Source organism: Camellia sinensis, chromosome 3, assembly GCF_055761805.1.
Source record: "Camellia sinensis isolate YWXY chromosome 3, ASM5576180v1, whole genome shotgun sequence".
In the NCBI taxonomy this organism is placed as follows: domain Eukaryota; kingdom Viridiplantae; phylum Streptophyta; class Magnoliopsida; order Ericales; family Theaceae; genus Camellia; species Camellia sinensis.
The window spans coordinates 188,436,085-188,441,992 of record NC_138963.1 but is presented as its reverse complement, the minus strand read 5'-3'; the positions used below and the strand labels follow the sequence as shown (position 1 = coordinate 188,441,992).

Genomic DNA, 5,908 nt, shown 5'->3' with positions numbered 1-5,908 from the left:
AATAATTTTCAACTATTAAAAAAATTTTAATCACCAAAATATTTAGGGGGATAAAAGCGTTTGACCCTTTCTTTCTCTCATTTTCTATCTCTATTTTCTCAACCCTTCTCTCTCTCTCTCTCGATTTATATTTTTTAGGGTTTCATTCCACTTCTCAATGGAAAATCCATAGGAATCGAGCCCCCTTACTCCAAGGCACTCAGCGTAGACGACGATGAGAAGAGAGCCACCAAGCCAATCGTAGCTCCTCTTCCTCCTCCTATGCCTGCTGCGGCGACGAAAAAGCATTCTCCGCCGGCAGCTTCTGGCAACCCCTATTGGACCGCCAACGGATTGCCGCTAGGGCACGACAGCGTCATGGGCGAACTTCTGCGTCGAGCTCAGTGGGACTCCAGCCTCTTCGCTTGTCTCGGTCGCACCGATAAGTTCTGCAGCAGCGATCTTGAAGTTTGTGAGTTAGAATTTTAAGTTTTGTGAGTTTGATGCTCAATGTTGATGGGTTTTCCTATTTAATTTTCCCAATTTGATCGCTAATTATTAATTTTTCCCATTGTGAAATTGGCTAATGAAGTCGAATATTACATATGTATGTTTGCATTAGTATGTTTATGCGTGTGTAAATGCATTGACTGTTAATGGATAGAGAGAGGAAAATTGATTGGCTGGTGAATTATTTATTTATTTATTGTTAAATAATTATGGAGTCTGATGTAATTGGACCTGGTGATATCATTCTGTGTGTAGATTGCTATGATTGTTGTGGGATATATGATTGCAGATTCAAATCTGAAATATTTATGATACATCAATTGATTATTGTCACTATTAGTTTTAGCTGAATTTATGATGAAAGAAAAAATGCGTGGTGCGTGGAAGAGCATCATATTTTCGTGCTTTTTTGTACATGGCAATTTTCTTGACAGTAGTCATGCTAGTTGAGGAGTCTAATTTCTCCATATATATATATATATATATATATATGTATCATATTTGATCATAGTGATTATTTGCAACCATGGTTAGAGTGACCCAAGTCCCCAACTTAATCAGATTTTCTCTAATTTGATATGTTATTGAGTGAAAACTTCTTGCTTTTGATAGCAATGAATCTACCCTAGTCCCCAAACTTCTTGCTGTTGACCTTCCCTTGAATTGAGTTTGTTCATTAGCAGTATATCTATCTTTTCCTGATGGAGATTAGCTATTAGGAAGTTATCCAAATATTCTAGTTTATTTGTCATATCTTGTTGTCCTTGTATACTTTTCCAACTTAAATTTATCCATATTTTTTTGCTCGAGTCTCCTTTAGGTTTTTGGTTCCTTATTGTAATATTTAGATGGGTTCTTTAAGGATCTGTCAGTTATGGAGATTTAGATGGGAGTCATTATGTAGTTTGTAATAGGCGTCCTTCACTCTTAAGTCTTATATATGCAGTTATAACACTTTTTGTGGCTATCCTCCTAAAATAGTGAAGAAAATGCCTAAGAAGGATCTTGTGGAGGAGGTGATCATATATCTCATAGTATCCTTTCCATTTTATATCTATTAAGTATGGTAGTACTGTCTACGAACGAGTCTTTGGGATTAATAAGGTTGACTAAGATGCATATGTAACTTTTGGGTGGCCATGTAAGTTTTATTTAATTCCTCTTTGTAGCATATATTCATTGCACTTTTCTTTATTTAATTCCTCTAATTCGTTGACTATTACCTTTTCAAAGCAGATATTCACTTACAACTTTGTGAGTCTACTTATTGAATTTCATTCATTGATGAATTCCATGAAGAAAACTTTTAACATTATGGAGTTGTTATTTACTATCCTTTCACGTATTTAAAAATAAATAAATTCTAAGAATTTTTTTTTCCTGAGCTTACTTCATACTTTTTTTGATATGTACTCTTAACTTTTAACATTTTACTTGTTTTAAGTCATTATTTTCTTGGTTTTCGTTATAATTTTTTTTTTTGGGGGTCTCCCAAATGATCAAGTCTCTCTGTTCATTACAATTATTGTATTGCACAGTACTCGAGTTTGATTGTATTTCTTTCCTGTTTTGCACTTGATTCTCTTGCATGTCAGGTTTGAAGACTTCAAGCAGCTCTTGGTGAGCAAACAGAAATCACAAAATATAGCCAGTAGGGGTATGAAAGACTTCAAAATGTAATATTCTTAAGTTTATGGCTTTAATATTTTTTTCACATTCAATATAAATCTGTTATAGGACTTTATACTAATTTTATACTAATCAAATTACATGTTTTACTGTTCCACATTATTTTTTATTACACCTTGTGCTTATTAGATGTTTGAATACAGTTTTTTAACAATTAAGTTCATAAGAAATTTACATATTTTGATGTGCATGGTATATGTACTTGTGTCAAACCGCGTTACTCATTAAATAGTTGCACTTACATAAATCCTAAAATCGTGAAACAACCACGAGATGGCCCGGGTAATACCTCAAACACCTCGAGAGGGACCAATGTGAGTTGTGGAAACTTACGGAACTAGCACAGGACTCCTAGTTAGAAAACTAAGTCTAAAAATGCACTTTTTCACACTTAAGATTGAAAATAGGCCATCGGAGGCCAAAATCGTGCAACAGCCACGAGACGCCCCGAGTAACACCTCAAACACTTTGGAAGGGACCAATGTGAGTTGTAGAAACTTACGGAAGTAGCACGGGACTCCCGGTTAGAAAACTAAGTCCAAAAATGCACTTTTTCACACTTAAGATTGAAAATAGGCCATAGAAGGCCAAAATCGTGCAACAGTCACAAGACGACCCGGGTAACACCTCAAACACCTCGGGAGGAACCAATGTGAGTTGTGAAAACTTACGAAACTAGCACGGGACTCTCGGTTTGAAAACTAAGTCCAAAAATATATTTTTTCACACTAAAGCTTGAAAATAGGCCATCGGAGGCCCGTCCCGGTTAGAAAACTAAGTCCAAAAATGCACTTTTTCACATTTAAGCTTGAAAATAGGCCATCGCAGGCCAAAATCATGTAACAGCCACAAGACGGTCCAGGTAACACCTTAAACACCTTGGGAGGGACCAATGTGAGTTGTGGAAACTTACGGAACTAGCACGGGACTCCCGGTTTGAAAACTAAGTCCAAAAATGCACTTTTTCACACTTAAGCTAAAAAATAGGCCATCAGAGGCCAAAATCATGCAACAGCCACAAGACGGCCTGGGTAACACCTCAAACACCTTGGGAGGGACCAATGTGAGTTGTGAAAGCTTACGGAACTAGCACAGGACTCCCGATTTGAAAACTAAGTCCCAAAATACGCTTTTTGACACTTAAGCTTGAAAATAGGCCATCAGAGGCCAAAATCGTGCAACAGCCACGAGACGACTCGGGTAACACCTCAAACACCTCGGGCGAAACCAATGTGAGTTGTGAAAACTTACAAAACTAGCACGGGACTCTCGGTTTGAAAACTAAGTCCAAAAATATATTTTTTTCACACTTAAGCTTGAAAATAGGCCATCAGAGGCCCGTCCCGGTTAGAAAACTAAGTCCAAAAATGCACTTTTTCATATTTAAGCTTGAAAATAGGCCATCGGAGGCCAAAATCATGCAACAGCCACAAGATGGTCCGGGTAACACCTTAAACACCTTGGGAGGGACCAATGTGAGTTGTGGAAACTTACGGAACTAGCACGGGACTCTCGGTTTGAAAACTAAGTCTAAAAATGCACTTTTTCACACTTAAGCTTAAAAATAGGCCATCAGAGGCCAAAATCATGCAACAGCCACAAGACGGCTTAGGTAACACCTCAAACACCTTGGGAGGGACCAATGTGAGTTGCGAAAGCTTACGGAACTAGCACAGGACTCCCGATTTGAAAACTAAGTCCCAAAATACGCTTTTTCACACTTAAGCTTGAAAATAGGCCATCGGAGGCCAAAATTGTGCAACAACCACGAGACGGCCCGGGTAACACCTCAAACACCTCGGGAGGGACCAATGTGAGTTGTGAAAAGTTATGGAACTAGCACGGGACTTCCAGTTAGAAAACTAAGTTCAAAAATGCATTTTTTCACACTTAAGCTTGAAAATAGGCCAGCGGAGGCCAAAATCGCGCAACAGCCACGAGACGGCCTGGGTAACACCTCAAACACCTCGGAAGGGACCAATGTGAGTTGTGAAAACTTACGGAACTAGCACGGGACTCCCGATTAGAAAACTAAGTCCAAAAATGCACTTTTTCACACTTAAGCTTGAAAATAGGCCATCGGAGGCCAAAATCGTGCAACAGCCACGAGACGGCCTAGGTAACACCTCAAACACCTCGGGAGGGACCAATGTGAGTTGTGGAAACTTACAAAACTAGTACGGGACTCCCGGTTTGAAAACTAAATCCAAAAATGCACTTTTTCACACTTAAGCTTGAAAATAGGCCATCGGAGGTCAAAATCATGCAACAGCCACGAGACTGCCTGGGTAGCACCTCAAACACCTCGGGAGGAACCAATGTGAGTTGTGGAAACTTACGGAACTAGCACGGGACTCCTGGTTTGAAAAGTTCAAAAATGCACTTTTTTCACACTTAAGCTTGAAAATAGGTCATCGGAGGCTAAAATCGTGCAATAGCCATGAGACGGCCCGGGTAACACCTCAAACACCTCAGGAGAGACCAATGTGAGTTGTGAAAACTTACGGAACTAGCACGGGACTCCCGGTTAGAAAACTCAGTCCAAAAACTCACTTTTTTCACACTTAAGCTTCAAAATAGGCCATCGGAGGCCAAAATCGTGCAACAACAACGAGACGGCCTAGGCAACACCTCAAACACCTCGGGAGGAACCAGTGTGAGTTATGAAAACTTACGGAACTAGCACAGGACTCCTGGTTTGAAAACTAAGTCCAAAAATGCACTTTTTCACACTTAAGCTTCAAAATAGGCCATCGGAAGCCAAAATCGTGTAACAGCCACGAGACGGCCCGGGGAACACATCAAACACCTCGGGAGGGACCAATGTGAATTGTGAAAACTTACAGAACTAGCACGGGACTCCCGGTTTGAAAACTAAGTCCAAAAATGTACTTTTTCACACTTAAGCTTGAAAAGTAGGCCACGGAGGCCAAAATCGTGCAATAGCCACGAGACGGCACGGGGAACATGTCAAACACCTCGAGAGGGACCAATGTGAGTTGTGGAAACTTATGGAACTAGCACGGGACTCCCAGTTTGAAAACTAAGTCCAAAATTGCACTTTTCCACACTTAAGCTTGAAAATAGACCTTCGGGGGCCAAAATCGTGTAACAGCCACGGGACGGCCGGGGAACACTTCAAACACGTCGGGAGGAACCAATGTAAGTTGTGGAAACTAACGGAACTTGCACCGGACTCCCGATTTGAAAACTAAGTTGAAAAATGCATGTTAAATTGTATATTTTATGGATAAGATAATAATTGTCTAACTTGCATTTTTTTTTTTTTTTTTTGTGTTTCATTTTTTTGCAGATTCGAGATTTGATACGGACATGTTTGGTAATTTGGAGGGCAGATGGTAGCTCATTTTGTGTTTTTGTTCATATTACCTTACATGTAGTTTGGTTGCGTTGTAAATTTTATATTTTTGTTGGTATCACAGGGCATGTTTGGTAATCTGCCCTTGATATTTTATTTTTGTTTATATTAGTAGACATGTTTTTTGTTGGATATTAGGAGATGTGTCTGGTAATCCGCATGCAGTTGATATCATATTTTTGTGGATATTAGTAAACGTTTTTTGTGGATATTAGGTGACATGTTTATAATTCGCATGCAGTTCATATTGTATTTTTGTGGATAGTGCTAAAATTCGATTGTGATGTTTATGAAAGTGAACAGATTTTTGTATTGATTTGTAATAGATATTTTATTGAACAAGTTATTAAT

General features: G+C 39.0%; 1 long non-coding RNA gene across 1 annotated transcript; it reads left to right on the top strand.

The window, feature by feature from the left end:
* Nucleotides 1-322: 322 nt before the first annotated feature.
* On the top strand, nt 323-5,689 carry LOC145823003 (uncharacterized). Its single transcript, XR_014365025.1, has 3 exons — nt 323-451; nt 2,085-2,165; nt 5,492-5,689. It is a non-coding gene; the product is annotated as an uncharacterized LOC145823003 (long non-coding RNA).
* Nucleotides 5,690-5,908: the final 219 nt, after the last annotated feature.